The sequence below is a fragment of the Cyanistes caeruleus genome, chromosome 1 (assembly GCF_971803275.1).
Source record: "Cyanistes caeruleus chromosome 1, bCyaCae1.hap1.1, whole genome shotgun sequence".
NCBI classification, from domain to species: domain Eukaryota; kingdom Metazoa; phylum Chordata; class Aves; order Passeriformes; family Paridae; genus Cyanistes; species Cyanistes caeruleus.
In genome coordinates, this window is record NC_141701.1 from 25,343,463 (window position 1) to 25,360,978 (window position 17,516).

At 39.1% G+C, this 17,516-nt stretch overlaps 1 long non-coding RNA gene across 1 annotated transcript; it reads right to left on the reverse strand.

Moving 5' to 3' along the window:
- Positions 1–795: 795 nt before the first annotated feature.
- LOC111924555 (uncharacterized) lies at positions 796–16,332 on the reverse strand. Its single transcript, XR_002861709.2, has 4 exons — positions 16,175–16,332; positions 15,979–16,050; positions 3,389–8,218; positions 796–1,859 (listed from the first exon to the last, which is right to left on the reverse strand). It is a non-coding gene; the product is annotated as an uncharacterized LOC111924555 (long non-coding RNA).
- Positions 16,333–17,516: the final 1,184 nt, after the last annotated feature.

Sequence of the window (17,516 nt, forward strand, 5' to 3'; positions counted from 1 at the left end):
CTCAGAAGAGTAGGGAACTAACATGAGTTGCATTCCCACCCTGTTCTGTTGTGCCTTAGCAGACATGTACAGACTGTTTAAGAGTTGGTGTTTTAGGGGTTGTAAAGGGAAGCAACTTTTGATGATCAGCAACAACCAGAACTCATCAGCATGCAGCAAGTAAGAGGGAGGCTCCCAGAGGCCCTCTGCAGGCTTTGTAACAATTCTGTAAGTAATTCCCACTGCTGCTCATGTGGCTATCTGTATGAAGAGAGCTGGCACTGGGAGCAATTAGCAGCACTGCAGACCAGGGTACCTAGCAAGGTGCTTTGCACAACAGATAGCTGCTGACACGTGCCCTGGAAAAATTTAGTGTGAGGTTCTGGCTGACTTTCTAGATTTATGTCAGCTTGCTGTACAGAGCTTTTAACTATTGCTCAAGGAATTGGGTGTTACAACAGTCTGACCCAGTGCACATGGTAACAACGCAGCATCCATTTCAGTATTTCCTTGATATATTGTCCACTTGAACACCAATGGGTTATGCTAGCCACTACTCCTTGAGTTATATTACTAAATCAAATAGTTGGCAGTGAAACTCAATATCCTGCCAGATTGTGAAATTCTCATTTAGTGGCTAACTCCATGGTAATGCAAAGAATATTACATTTATCTTTGTTTCCTATTTAAATGCAGATGAATCAGTAGTGATGAGCTAGAAAACACCATTATCTCCATGCCCACCACTTCTTAGGCAAGTGAAAAAGTCACTGAGTACTTAGTTTTTGTGAAACCAGAACGTGAAAATTATTTCCATTTTGGAAACAAAAATACTTTTATTGGTATCATCAAAATTATCCCAAATCATTTACAAGCAAATCCATGAGATACAGACCACATCCTCTGCTCATAATATTACTTCTTGGTTTGACATGCCATCTGGGCAACTTCAAGGAGTGTAAACAAAAATATACCCTTTGGTTTACAAAGAAATACTGGGTGCTGACCCTTGTATTGAGGCTGTTCTCTTGTTATTTCCAACAGCTGCCTTATAGGAAACTTCAGAAATGCAAGGAATTCCAGAAATGGAACTTTTCCTGATATTTAACCCTTCCCCTGACTCAGCTTCATGGTGTTTCCTCAAGCCCTGTCTTTGGTCATGAGAGTGGAGAGATCAGTACCTATCCCTACACTTCCCCTTGTGAGGATGCCGAGGACTGCAATGAAGTTTCCCCTTAGTCTCCTCCAGGCTGAATAAACCAAGTCACCTCAGCTTCTCCTTATACACCTTCCCCCCAAGATTCTTCATCCTCATGGCCCTTCTTTAGATGCTTTTTAGTAGCTTAATATCTCTTTCATGTTGTGGCACCCAAAACTGTCCCCAGCACTGGAGGTGAGGCTGCCCCAGTGCAGGGCAGAGCAGGACAATCCCCTCCCTTGCCCGGCTGGTGCCGCTGTCCCTGATGTCCCCCAGGACACGCTTGTCCCTCTTGGCTGCCAGGGCACTGCTGGCTCATGCTCAACTTGCCACTGACCAGGACCCCCAGGTCCTTTCTGTGGCGCTGCTCTGCAGCCTCTCATCCCCCAGGCTGTCTGTACATCCAGGGTTGCCCCATCCCAGGTGCAGAACCTGACACTTGCTCTTCTTAAGCTTCATACAGTTGGTAATTGACCATCTCTCTAATTTGTTAAGGTCTTGCTGAAGAGCCTCTGCCCTCAAGGGCATAGACAGAGTTTAATAGATTTTGACACCATTTTGGTCAAGAATTCTGATTTTGTACATTTTTAATTATATGATGTTACTTTATGTTTCCAACATTACGTTTCTGCTTCCTGACTGGTGGTCCAGAGCATGCCTTCTGAAACTGTAATTTTAAGACCTGAAATGATGGACAAGTAACCTGTAGTTAGTTATATTATCATCTATACAAGATGAAATATGCAACTAAAATAAAGATCCTCAAACTGAAAAAGTCCATAAAACCAGAACATGTTACTCATGGGTATAATGAACTGAGATCCTCGTCCAAGTCATCCCACTGAAATTACTGTGATTCAAAAGGCAATAAAGGATGGTTCAGAAGGAATAAAACCACCAGTGTCTAGTCCAGTATGAATCATGAACCTGCTTGTGTTCATACTTTATTAAGTAATATAGTCTCACAGACCATATAGTGTCTGAATACACAGTCTCTATAGGCTCTGTATATTGTGTACATATACAGACTATATTTCTAGATTATATACATAGACTATAGCAAAAATATATATAGTCTATAGACTATATTGCCTCTGAATAATCTCAGAGAAAATAAAACACCAGCAGCAAAGAAAGCAGAAAACTCTTAAGGCAGACTCCAAGCACCAACATGTTTATGCAGTTACTTGTAGCAGGAGAAGTCACCTTGTGCTCAGAAATGTTTCAGGAAAACATTTCTTAGCACAAATGGTTTTCTAGGTGGAACAAAACCCCAAAACCTCGAATGTTACAATATTCCTTTTGCTACTCTTTAAAGAAAAAATATGCATTTTTTTCATATTATGTTTAAGTGTAAATTTATTGCTAAACATGATAAATTAAATTATTGCAAACCATTCTAATGACTAAGACATTTAAACCTTCATCTTTTAAAAGTGGAATTGTTTCTTCTGTTATCAGCACCCATTAGAGAATGTATAACCATTCTTTCTCCAACATAATTGCTTCTTTGCTAGAAGACTTTTTTCTTAACAGTCACCAGGTAGATGTTTCTCTCAGTAATTTGGGAAATATAAAGCACAAATCAAACAAACAATTGAAAGTTCAAAGAATTTTTACAAGTAGGAAAAAGAGATGCATTGATTAATTCTTTCTTTAACATTCCCATTATTTAACTTCCGTTTGAAACTAAAATGGGAGAAAAATATAAATGAAAGAAAAAAAGAAATCTATAAACCCTTTGTTTCCCCTTAAAGATACATCTCTTTCAAATCTTTCACATGCCACGTTTAAAGCAGGTTGCAAGCATCAAATCATGTTAAGCTCAACTTACCCTAATGCAAAATGAAAGATACAGCCTGAAGTAATGCATTACAATGTGACTTGTCACATGTGGGAATTTTTAAAAGAAAGCAATTTGCTGATAAAGAAGACACAATTAAACAATGGCTGGTTTGAATAAAAATGCAATATTTTCATGATGTGTCTCAGTTTGGGATTATAAGAGACATTTTGGTCTGAGAACAGGATCAGTTTCCTGTCTGCTGGGAAATGACTAAGGTACGAAAAGAAGCCTTTGCAGAGCAGCTGTCCTTGGCAAAGGCAGTGGTTTGAGGCAGGCATTGCCCTTGAAGGAATACTTCCACCACTGCAGTGGTCAGCACTAGAAGGACAATGTTTGGGAAGGGTGTATGTAAGTACACCATATACCTCTGCCACTTGTGGTCATCAGACATCTTGAGGCTCTTTATTCGAGTCGCAGCGCTGTGCCGTAAGTCATGTCAAGCAGGGCTTGTTCTTGTAATGATTTTGGTTATCTGCAGTTATTTTCCTTGCAGGCTGTTCTTGCCTTGCCTGTTGCAGGCACTTCTCTGTGACCACAGCAGGGGGTAGGACCTCGGGAGCCTCACAAAAACACACACATGGTCAGCTGCATGTGGTGTGAGCTCCTTTTAGCATGGTTTTCATCCCTCACTCATTCTGTTACTTTTCAAAAATCCCCTTCTTTGAAGGAAGATGCTACTTGTTTCCCAGTTGCATACAGCAGTAGGTCTCACCAAGCTAAGGCTGGTCACACAAAAAGATGTTAGTGACCATGGAAGTTTAAGCTTGTTGGAGTAATAAAACTTTACATGTTGCTCTTCCTGACAGTGCCAGCTGGTGACTGCAGCCTGAGCTGCTGTCACTTGCACCTAGAGAAAATAAAGAAATCATGGAGTAGAGCGGAGTGGGGTGTGCAGCTGCAGAAATGCCATGCCATTTAATACAGGAGTTTAATACAAACTGTTGAGATAACCCAGTACAAGGGAAACACAAGCTGTACAAAAGGAGAAGAAAGGGAAAAGAGGACTGCATGGGAATGGAAGAGTAGCAGAAGTAGTGCTTATAAGCAGGAAAAGGGATAGGGAGGACAAGAGTTCAAGCAGCAAGTACAAACATTAAACATTAAAATGAAGGGTAAAATCCTGTTTACTTCACCAGATGATAATGGCAATGAGAAAATGATTCACAGCCTGGTTTTTCTAGAAGCCCCAGAAAGGCTCTCTTCATGCAAGGAGCAAGGGTCTCACATCACCTCTCTGAGGCAGCAAGGTCTCATGTCCAGGCATTGTGAGATTGTGTTCCCAAAACCACTGCAAAATACTAGGAAGCTGTTTAAACTGGAAGGATTCCTCTTCTGCATTCTGAATTTAAGAAATCACAATGGAAAATAAAAGCATGTTTTTTAGCAAAGCAAACCAACGTCTTTTTGTAAAAAACCCACTAAACCATCACACATCTAGAAAGTCCTAACATGATTGACAGGGTACTTAAGAGAAGACAAGCTGGGAATAGAAAAGGTTAGACTTCAAGGGCAATTTAACAAGCAGCAGAAAGACATTTGCATATGTACTGTTTGAAACAAGAGCACAGAAGTGGAAGACAAGGATCAGCAAGTCCAGCCATGGTCACTGGCAAGCATGTCACAACATTTAGTCTCTTCTCTTTACAGCCCACAAAATGCTTCCGTGTGCCCTATTATCAGCTAATGGGCTGCAATGAGAGAGAACACGTCACAAGCACATCAGAGGATAAGAGCAGAAGATGGATTAAAATCATGACTAGTCTTGCAACTTGCCATAGCTGTTCAAACCTGCTGTTCTTAAGGCACAAGCTTCACTTGCACTGGACATTGAGATATTTGTCTCTCAGCCTCAGTCCTCTCCTTGCCTTTGTGCCTGCATAAAAGGAGAGAGAATCAGCTGTCATTTCAATGCTAAAGTCCTTGACATGGAAATCAGATGGAAAGAGTCACGTGTTTTTCTCCAAAGGTTATGGCCTCAAGCCCTAATTTCATGGTGATGGCCAGGGGATAGAGAAAGCATATATGCGCTTATGTTCCAGTAACAGATTTTTTTTATTCTTAAAAACATGTGATGTGTGCCTAAAATTCATCTCTTATGTAAAACTGCATCACTTTAATGATATATTTTCAGAGATGAATTTGTGTCTACTCATTGAAATCAAATGCGCACTTTTAAATAAAAAATAAGAACTGGTAAATAAAAAACATGTGGTAGATGATTAAGCTCCACATATTGAGCTTTTATTAGGAATAGCTGATATAATTCTAAGAGAAATCTTCCATGTAAGCATTATTCATTTATATATGGTTCCTGACCAAGAGTGGTAAAGAAACATAGAGAAACACCAAAGCTACTGTGAGACTTCAACTGTGGGCTTGAAGCAGCTTGTGCTGCTTCTTCATTTATTCCTCCTCTTTGGACTGTGATGTGATTGCAATTATCAGGAAAAAAAATAAAAATACAGTCAATTCCCTCCATGTTTTTATACTTGGTATTTTTTAATTAGACATCTCTACTGTCTTTGTGTAAGTGGTAGGGAAAGGGGAGGAAAGATTCCAGAGCATCCAATTTTCATCAGAAGATCCCTGGGAAGATTTGGCCACCTCTGACCTGCCACATGCTGAAGGCACTTCATCTGTGGGATGTGCCAACTTGAGAAGTAAAGTTATTCCCAGTTAGAAGTGATTGTAAGTATGACAGCTTGCACACAAGGGGTACTCTCCCAATAAGAAACACTACCACAGTTTGGTTCCATCAAAAGCACAAAAAAATAAAATTTTCAGCTGACAAGCAAACTCAGCAAGAGACCCAAGAGAAACTTTGTTATTCCTCTAATGTGGAGAAAGACCCTGGACTACACCCAAAGGTGTGTTAAACTGCCAACACACTCAGTATGTCTGTGTTAATTTGTACATCCTTACCTTAAAGCACACTCTTGCTATCCCTAATTATGAAAATCATATATCTGTATAAACACGACTTATGTTATTAATGTTCTGCACACCATCAGAAAGTGGGATGCATTAGCCCTGGTGAAATGCAAGAGAGCTGATGATCCAGGTCTCTGCTGGATGTGCACCACTTCAGTGAAAGGCTTTGTGTGCCTGTGCTGTGGGTGAGTGAGTTTGAGAGAAGTCCAAGGCAACAGCATCACAAGGATTTTTACAGTCCCAGACCCCCAGAAATGCCTGTCAGCAAGGACTGATGCCCTGTGTGCCCTTCCTCTCCCCCCTAGACAAGGGCATGAGGGATAAGAATGTGCTGTGGTTGCTTCTCCTGAGCTGCAGTCACTCAGATCACAAAGATGCATCACAAAGATGCACCGGTGACACCACTGATGAAGCCCTGAGGATGCAGAAGTCCACATGGAATATACAAAAGCTGAAGCAAGCATCACCCTGCTGCACTAGGGTGGAACCTTCTTTGGAAACACTTCTGGGAGTGATGTCTTACTTTTATCAAAACGGGATACAACTTCATTTCAGTAGGGCAGTCTAAGCCATGGCAAAAGAAATGTTTTATACAATTTTTCCCCATTGGCTTTGTCTGGCAATGTTATCCCAAGCTAACAGCTTCAACTGTATTGCATTTTCTCAAATGGGAGCCTGAAAGGCTTTTAGGTGTGCATGTTCTTGATTATTTTTATTCTTAGGCTTCTATCCTCAAAAGCCTTATTTAAGACAATAGTGGCATTAATTATAACAGGACTGCCTTACTTGCATGATTGAAAACTACTCAGAGCTCTATCAGACTGTGCCCAAAATCCAAAGCAGAGAAGATTGTGTAAGCAAAGAGTTTGTGGACTTTAATACTTTCCTCACTTTTAACCAACTAAATCACACCATAAATAAAATAGACTAACAGGAAAATTAAACAGCCTGAGTGTAGCAAGGGGGAATATTTCAATAACAAATATTGCTACCCATATACCTCAACAGAATGTGCTAAAGTAAACAAAATGATAGCATAATTATAGTCATTCCAGTTATGTTAATTAGGCTATATACACGCTTCATTGATAAGCAACTGTGGTGCAAAGAAGTGCTGTAAGCCTGATATTTCCTTGGTTAGCAGCTTTGTTGTGCATATGCTGCTGTTATGATCTTAGTTGCATTAATGCAGAGTAAGAGAAACCCATGAGAATAATAATAATAGCATGTGTCAGGGCAGGCTTAGCACAAGGCTCAAGTTGAACAGCCCAGTGTGATGTTTCTCTCACCCTGAATTCAGGTTCCCAGAGAGGGTGGCCATCAAGGCTTCCCAAGGCAACATCCCAATAAATGCAAATACACAGCAAAAACATCGCAGTTAGTTGTGCTCCACAGAGGGAGCCTTTACACCTGTGTTTTGCTGACTCTGTAGCTATAATTTCTCAACACTTTGCAAGGTGTTTTGGATTGCAGCTGCTCAGAATTTAACATCACATCTTTTTTTACTGAAGTATCACTTCTTTTTTTGTGTGTAAGGATGGTTGTTGTTATTTTGTTGTTTTTTTTCAAAGTGTAATTATTTCACAAAAACTGTCAATTTCTTGAAATACTAATTTTTGTATGGAAAAAAAGTCTTTTAATGGGAAGAAATATGGCTTTGCTCATTTATGAAATTTTTTTATGGAGAATTTAAAATTTTAAAAAAATTGAAAAATCTCAGAAACTCAACAGAGAGGAAAACACTGCATAAAACAATTTAAAAATAGGATCAACAATTTTGACACAATGTTTTATAGCAGATAAAGGGCTCATTTTTTAAAACAAAGAAAGAAATATTTAAGCATTTGCATCTTGAAATACACTTGTTTATCAGTTTCAATCTTAAACATGACCTTTGACACTAAGTCATTCTTTCTATTTATTCAATATTTCTAATTTTGAATGCTTCTGATTGTTGGAAGAAAACCATCAACTTTGGTATTTTTACTAGTTTCCCTGTGCCATTAAACTTTTGTTATTGCTTGTTTGGGCTGCTACTAATGTAGCTCAGTTACATCTCTGCCACTTGGTGGAAAGATCCCTGAAATAGCCCCATCCACACTGTGCCAATATTCTGGCATCCCCAAAATGCTGTCAATAATTTTGACAACATGTTGCAGTGCTGAGCAGTGGAGATACTCCTGCTTGCTCAGAGCTGGTCTCAAGTCCTTCTCCCACAGTTCTGCTTTGCACTGTCCGGGCACAACTTTAGTGGAAAATGAGGCCTGAAATTAGAAATAGAAATATCAGTGAAATAAATAAGATCAATGCAGGATCACATTGGAGTACAAGCACTTCAGTGAGGTTAGAGAAATCAAAATACTCATTTGGAGCTGCAGTTTGAGCAAGCAAGGTTATATTTTTACTTACATTAGGCATCTTCTCTCTCTCTGTTCTGGTAGGAGTCATGGCTTCTACATCTTGGCCTCTCGACTACTTTGGAGAGGATACTGCTGCTTGCCTCATTTCTAGTCTCACTTACCACTAACATTCAAAAACACATCTCAAACTTTTAAAAATTTATGAGACTAGTTAAAAAAATTAAAAATACACATACAAAGTTATTATTCATGGTCCAGTTTTATTTTCTTCAGCTGCTGATGTGGCTATTACATTTCAGGGTAATTGGTGCTTCATCAAGGAACAGCGTACCCCGAGTAAATGTCCGGTTCACTCAGCTCTGACAGCCAGCTGTAGACTCAGCCTTGCACAGAAAAGTTTGTGACACAAGAAACAAACATAACAAACCACCCCCAAAGGAAGATAAAACAACTTTCAGGAACATTTGCCTTGCTGTTGCAAGCATTAAATAAAAAGACTTGCAAGCCCGAAATAAAACATATTTTTGAAATCTCATTTTCCCCCATCCCTGCAGATTTACACTCCTCTTAATGGCTTGAAATAGTCAAGAATTAAAGTTTCCTGTCTAAGAATTTGATCTGAAATACTATATATGGATCATGCCAAACTTCTAGGTCAGTTTCTTTCACTTAAAGTGAAGTCACTTTCTTTCACTTAAAGTATTAAAAAAAATCCTGATCTACACAATACCTCCAGAAATAATGAAAGACCTTCTCCAAATTGTACAAATAGTGATATTCAATCTGCAAGACCTTCAGCTTCACCTAAGATTTGCTGAATACAAAGAACAACTTTCAAGAGAAACTCAGTAATGCCCTTCCATGACTGCAAGATTGGAACCTAAATGTGCATGTGGAATTTTTCACAATATGTTGTGTTTGTGGCTTTAATTATCATCATAAGCACCACAGTTAATCTGTAGTTCAACATGTGAAAATGTTTATATAGTTTTACATGCTGGCTTGGTAACACATACAAACATTTAGGTTTAAAGGAACACTGGGGGTTGAGTCCTCATCACTTTATGAACCCTTACGTCAGCCATCTGAAGACCTTCCCCAGATCTTTTGCCACCTGTGACTCGGCCACCCAAGCTCTTTCTCCTTCTGACCTCACCTCCTCTAGCCAGCAAGAGAAAGAAATCCTTCTCTGTCCAAACACAAAGGAGAAGCAAAGGTGAGAGAGACGGAGGATTTCTTTGGTGCTGAATCCACCAGAAATCAATGTATAAGGAGTAATTCTGAAATGACCATGCTCTTCATCAGTGGTTAATACTGGAGGTGGATTTTTCCCAGCACACAAAGAGGACCTTGCTGGAAGGGGATCTTCCTCTTTCCACCTGTTTATTCCAGAATATGCATGATGCCTGGCAGAGGGGAAGAAACAGCATGGCAGAGAAGGATGCAGAAGGGTAGGCAAGGTCACCAAGCACAGGCACTTCTTCACCAACCCAAAAGCCACACGTTGCACTGTGCTGCCAAGCACAGGACAACCTGGTCACCATCCCATAGGAATGCCCAAATGTCACATTCTTTACCCCCAGTATGACTGAACATTTTGAAAGCACAGATTATTACTTTACAAAAGGATCACATTGAAGAAATATAAATTCAAATACTCGAGTGATGTTGCTGCAATAGAAAGGATACTGAGGCACACCAGCAGGCACTCAGAAGAGAGTGGGCTCCTGTGGATCCAAGTGCAATGCTCTGAGATTTTGACACCTTTGTGTTTTTGTGTCTGGGACTGTTCTACAGATTAACCTGCAGAACCAGATTTGACTTTCTCTCCTCTTCACTCATCTTTTCAAGGAGGAAAACCCAACTGCTCATCCTGAACCAAAGGGATCCATTTGCTGTCTGATGGAGAGGAGAACACTGACCTCTTCAAAACTGCCCACAGACCAGAAACCAGAAATATTAATAAAGGACAAATCTTTATAAAGTCTGTCAGGCAGTTCTCAGCAAAGCTACTGTGCTCTGAGCTTCTCATGTTGGAGTCTTATGAGGAAAAAACACTGGTACTGACTTTCACCTTTTTTCGCAAATGCTTCTTTCCTGCTGATGACAGACGTGATAGAACTACAAAAGAACTTAAATTATTTGTACTGCCCATTACCACCGGTCTTCTAGATAAACTGAAAATAAACTGTAAAGAAAAACTGTTACAGAAAAGAGCATAAAGAAGTAATTCAGGTAAAGAATACAACAAATGGAGTAGCAGCTTTTTTTTTTTTTTTTTTTTAGCAAGGAGTTGTAAAAAGCTTTGAAACAATCAGCTACTTGTGCATGGTCAATGCAGCTTTAGTAAGGAGTTTAAAGGTAATGAAGTACATTTTTTTACACAACAGGCTTGATAAAATCCTCATTTTTCTTAAAATTCTTCTGTGCAAACCATGTGAGAAGTATGCTGTGTATGGTGTATCCGGCAGTAAACTATGACTCATCAACAGAACTTTAAAAGCAACCTCAGAATTTAGAAGGCTGTGCTAGCTATGCTGCCTTCTGTCTTATCACAAAGGCATTACCAAACTGCTCAATGCCTCCATGTCCATTTCAGCATCTCTCTAAACTCAGATCACACATAACTCTTTAAAATGAGATTGTTCCCACTCAAAGGAGTTCTCCTAAAACACAATTCATTCAAACCCAGCAAAACCAAACTGCTTCCCTGAGTAACACAAACCCTCCTAATAGCACTGATGTGATGAGAAAGGCAACATTAATCTAAATATTCATGCAAGTTTGTAGAGGGCACAGCTTAAACAGCTGTGAAGAAGTTTATTCTGTATATGCATCAAATCAATACCAGTCTTTGGTGTGTGAAAACAGGAACATCTTCATTCAAACCCAAACTACTTAACCCATCAAATTCATTCTGCTTCCAGATAAATCATATATTTCTAGATCTGTCTCTCATAACATTTTAGAAGTACTCCTTGGTGAGAATGCAATAAATAAAGATTGTGCACTACTGTACATGTGAGTGTTGCTCAAAGCAACTGCATATTAGTTCCAGGAAAAGATTTGATTCTCCTTATGTGTCCCTCCTGATTCTTTCATGGTTGATATGGACATATCAATGGTATTTCTTGGAACAGTTTATTCTCAGATCCTCTTTCATTGCAGCCAACAGGCTATTTATTGAGTAATTCACTTTAACATCAGTAATTATTATAAGGCTAAGGTGATCCTGAACACACCTTTTTCATGTCTTTTTTTTTTTTTTTTTGCTAATAGATAGATAAATGAAATAATAATCCTACAGAAATAATGTTATTTTTATCACAGAAAGCATCCCTTTCATTCATCAGTTTCATTTGGACAAGTAATACATGGAAACTAATGAGGGTGGTACAATGCAAACACTGACAGAAGAAACATGGGGAATTTTCTGGGACATTTAAAACCTCTAGATGCTCACAGTCATCTGCCAGCAGTTATCATCCCACAGCAGAGCTGGCAGAAGTGTGTGCCAGTGAAGACCCCCAAGCACACCCTCACTCATGTTTGCTGGGCATTTTGGAGTGGCAGCTGCAGGAATCCTGGCCCTGAAGCTCAGGCATGTGGTCCTTTCCACTGTACCACAGCAGTCCCAGCAGAAAAGAACCGGCATGGGGGAACAGGGCGGATTTTTAAATCGGCACAGCAGCCTGGGCCAGTACACACTCATCACTGCATCCAGGGGACAGGGAGAGCTGCAGGTAAAGGTAATTACCTTCTAGGCCTCCCAGCAAGATTCAGCAGAACACCTGCATGATAATCCTTGGACACATTTGATACAATTCCCATCAGGGGCAGCAGGATCAGCTCTGGACCACAAATACTTTGTAGTTCTGAGGAAGACTACAATGACTATGTATAGGGCTGAGACAATTATGCACATCCTGATGTGACTGGCAAACACCCAGCCATTCTGGCCTTACCTTTGAAATGATTACAAGTGTGGCACATTTCACATACTAAAGTCAGGCATCAGCTTCCACGACATGCACAGGTCTGGCTGCGCTGTTGGGTCTGGATATACCATCATCAGGGTTCTCACATTATTTCTTCCTTAGCACTTGCTATGCCAGACAATTGGAGTATAACTACATCTTATAAACAATCTCCTACTAGGAGATTCCTGCTAGATGAAGTTGCCCAGCCACTGGAGGTACTGAAGGAGACACTATGAGAGGATGCAGCTCATCCTGACAAAGTGTCGTCCTGACACCTTGAAAACAAATAGCACATTGTTATAAGTGTGTTGGGGACCAACAGAGTGGATGATTCATGGTGAGTCATTTCTTGTTACCTCTTTAGGAGGGGACAGCAAAGTGTTTTCTTGTTTGCTGAGCCAGGTTAGACTAAACAGGTCAGTTATGGCAGCACCATCTTGTGGTTCCCAGTTAATATGGCCTGACCCAGGGCAGCCATTAGCTGATAATTTATATTTGTACACTAGAAGTTACAAATTTGGAGTGTGCAAACTGTGTAAACTTAGGAGGCATTGTTTTAAGACCGAGTGAAAGTCTGAGAACCTAATTTTTGGTCAGAAATCCAAATGTCTTCTAAGAAGGTTTGATTTATTATCTGCTGTGAAACTGTTACAGAGAATTTTATTCTGAGTAAGGAGACATTAAAGGACATTAGTGCTGTCAGAAGACAAAGGGTGAGAATAAGTGGCAAGTTTCTAAATGGGCTAACAAAGACCTGGATTTCCTCTACTTTTGAGCAGATATGGGGACAAAACACGGCCAGTACCATTCCAGTTTAAAAGTCCTGACTGTGTGAAGGGCTGTTTAATATGCCTTTGTCCTTGCAAGTATTTATAATATTTCTGATGCTCAATTAATACATGTTTTCACCAGCCACTTCCAAATAGATTTAAATTTCAAAGCACAAAAAATATACTTATTATAAAAGTAAACTTCTAACTGCATGCTGCAGAAAAAGCAGAAAAATGTTTCTGCTATCAAAGTTCGTGTAAGAATTCTTCATAGGCAAGCTTACAAGGAGTATACCATCTCTTGAAACAACCTGAAACAGATGTTGAACTACTTGAGGCTTAGTTCCTTGAGGCAATTTTTGTACTGTAAAGTAGCACAACCAGATGTCACTACCTGGAAGGCCTTCAACATCCATTGTGCTTAACATAATGTGAAGATGACCGAACATTATTCAGAGCTGAAGCCTAAATGCAGCAGAAAACATAATTCACCATTGGTTCAGTATGGTATTTTCTACAGAATCAGTAATGTTTGGAAGCTGACCTTTAAGACATGTGTGACTGATACGATTGAAAAGTAAAGTGTGGCTCCACAATGATCCATAATCAGAAACGAAAATATTGGAACAGAAGTCTTCACTGGAAAAAGTGTTAAGCCTAAGTGCTGGAGAATTCTGAGCTCCAAAGTTACTCCTCCTGCACCAATAATGTAGTGTCATCATCCAATAACATTTAAACTCCCTCCTATGAAGAAGATGCAAGATCCTCCTGCACATTCCATGTTCCAAATAGGGCACATACATACATACTGTTTTCACAGTACCTTTTGGGTTTTTCCTCATTTTTCTCATCTGCATTTTCCAATAATTGAGGTGAAAGAGGGTCTTTTCATCCCAATCCCACTTAAAGTCCAATGAAGCTTCACAACAGCATGCTTCTTTCACAGACCAAACTTTAGTATTTAAAGGAACTGCAGAAAAGTGAGATTTCCTGTGAAAAAGATCTTCTTCTGGAATTTCATCTCCAATCTAATTCTTATTTCAAGTAATAGTAAATCATAGAAAAAACTAGTTTCATTGTACAAATCACTGACTTGAAATTATTCCAAAAGCAGCTCTAGATGCTCTACTATCATCTTGATACAAATCAGAAGAAAAAATGAAAAAAAAAAATGGAAGAGACACAAAAGTTTCAATATTCTAAAATCTTATTAAAGGAAATAGAAGGTACACTGATTTCCCTCCTTGCTGATTGAAGTTCAGGGGTTAGCTATATTCATACACTATCTATTCAAATTGATTTTATTTTATAGAAAAAATTGAAAACATTCATTTTTTTTTCTAAGCCAACCACATCAGGACAGTTTGTCAGGTTTTCCAAGAAATATCTGCTATGCAAAACCCAAACACAATTCAAGACTGCAGGATGTCAGAAGAAACCCACTGATAATGAGTTGCCTGTTGTAAGGACACCAAGGTTATATGCTGTTTGTCAGAACAGTACCTTGAAGTGCAACCTCATTCCCACACAAAACAGTAGAATACATGGCACTGTACCTCCTGCATATCACAACAAGTCTCTGTATTGGTCACTTCCTCAGAACTTATGTTTTCTAAGCTATAAAAAACAGTTCCAAATGAAACCCATGCCAAAGGCGTAGAACTGAGATGCAGGAGTATACACAGCAGAAATCAGGGTCAATATTAGAGGAGCATATACCACCTTAAATGTAGTAGTGTTTAATAAATGACACTTATAAAATACAGCAACTGAATTCTACCAGTGTTATTAGTAAGCTGTCTTCAGTACTGAAGGAATGAACAAGGACAATATTGTTACTTATAATTCAGAGCTAGCTTGTATGAAAAAGACATGTGGCATCAGGAAAATGTAATTAATTTGGTGGTGTAAGCCTTCATAAATTATCAAGTATTCCCAATAGCAGTCCTGCAAAACTTACAAAGAACATGAGCTGCCTTTAAATTACTTCGTTTGCTTGCTACCAGGATTCTTTTAAGGTGGTTAGATACTGACACAGTATTAAAAAATGCTCAAACTATTGCAATAGCTGACACATTGAGCCTCCTTTAATTAAGACCATAATGTTCCTTTGGGCCATACCTAAGACAGTAATCTGTGTCCAGAGGCTGTCACTCTCTTCTCTAATGGACTACAGCACACAAAAATTAATTATAGGGGAAAGGTTGCCTCTCCAACTGGGACTGGAGATTCGAAGGCAAACGTTTTGCTGTTGATCAAAATGAGTAGCTCCTTTTGCAACAGCTAATACAGTTTCTGTCACATAGCACTTAACCCTCTCTTCCAGCATTAATATGAGCAAATTTGTTGCCCAAGGGGAAATTTTTACATTTTTATGCATTCATTCATTTGTTCATTATGATGCCATCACAAATTCGCCTCTCCAAAAATCAGGAACAAAACTTAAGTTGAAAAATTTAAAAGAAAACATCAGAGATCCCTGCCACAAAAATCTTGTAAGCCTATTTCAATAGAAATAGACTGCAGCTAAACAAAGATTTCAAAATATTTTTAATTCTTAGTTTTTTTAATTTTTAAACATAATTATTCAGAACCTAATAATGATTTTCATGTTTGCTTTCAGCAAATATTCAGTGGTAAATAATTTTATAGAGGAGGTTGCTTACAGACACAGTAGATTTTAAGCAAAATATATAAAATATTAGTTAAAAGAGAATTTCAAATCATGGATAGTACTGCCCATTGCCCAAGGCTGTTAACTTTTTGACTCTCTGAACCAAAGGAAGTAAAGCTGCAGGAAACAGAAAGAAAAACATTCCCTGACAAAGATACCTTCATGGTAAACTCCAGTTACTTGTGTTTATCAAAGAATCCTCTTGTGTTGTGAGCTAACCACAAAGATTTCATAACTCACCATAAAACTCACTGAAATATTCTGCTGGGTTAAAACACATCTGCACAGTGTTGATACAGTGTTTGTTCCTTCCTACAAAAGGAATGAGGGAGAGGGAAACATGAGTTATTGCAAATATTTAAGCTGAAGCAAGGGGTTAGGGATGGAGAAGAAAAAGGCATAGCCTAAGTAGCAAGCTTGAAGAAAAATTGCTGACTAAAAGGAGGAGACAGCAATGATTGTCTTGACACAGGATGGCCCATGCAATTTTTCAATAGACAATCATCAAAATTCAGAACAGAAACTGCCAGAATGTATCTGCAGACCCCCTCCTCCAGCCTCAGGATACAGGCAGCTCCCATGAGCCTCAGGGGAAATCTTTCAAGCACCAGCGTTCCCTATTTCAGTAACACCTGAGATGATTAAATGAACAATGAAACTCAGCTGTAAATTTGCAGCAAGGTTGCAGTCTGCAATCTGAATAGTATTAGGAAGAATGAAATAAAAATGAAATCAATGCTCACAGGATAATGTAAATCAGATGCAAATAAGATTCCATTTTATTTGTCTTTTCTTTGTTTCTTTCTAATAGTGGCATATTTAGCTCATGAAGTGCTCAACATTTCTTTTGAAACCGAGTGACTCGGTTTTATTTCATGATATTTCTTGGGATAAGGACATAGAAAGTTCTCATTCCCATGAATAAGATGAACCCATATTTTTGCCTGTGAATAAGTTCAACATGCAAGTCAGAATCAGGTATATGAATATGAAATGACTGAAAATACAATTCTTAATGCCAAAAAAATCACAGAAGCAGGCATTTGTCTACCAGGGCCACCTTCACAAAAGCAATGCCAGTGTGGGCAGCATGGTAGCATGCTGTAGCACCCCTTTTTACAAGCTCTTTGCCTGTTATTTCCAACTCATACAAACATATATGTGTCATATATGTATCAGTGATACACGTACATATCCTCATTCTGTCTGATCAAAGTGCCTGAAAAGGTATCCTAATCACTATCCTTTAAAGAGCAAGCTAAACATGCAGCATGCATCCCCAGGATCTTAAGGGTTTCAGGTTTGGCTCTGCCATCAAACTATCGTACTAATTTGGCCCGATTCCTCAATGTCAATAAACCAGATTTCTAGTCTGCTGTATGGAAATATTCCACAGTTCATTTTTTTTCTGAGCTGAAGTACAGTTCGCCTCTGTAACACAATCCCAGCCCTTATAAAAGCTACCTATTCATCAACCCAAATGTCTGACCTGTAATGCTGAAGATAATGGCTAACAAAAAAATCAAAGACTAAAATACCTACAGAACCTCCTAATGTCTCTGTGGCATCATGTAAGCACTTCAGTCCTAGTAAAACTGTTTTGAAGCTACTACTCATTCTTCAACCTGCTCCAGGCCAGTCTGACACAAATCCCTGCCAGTTGCCAAGAGCAGGCTGCAAAGTGTCAATGAGGGTTTGTGTTTTGGTAGTTCTACTGCTACAGCAGAGACAATCTTTCTCATATTTCCTTAATTTCCAAAATTAACCCTCCTTTGATT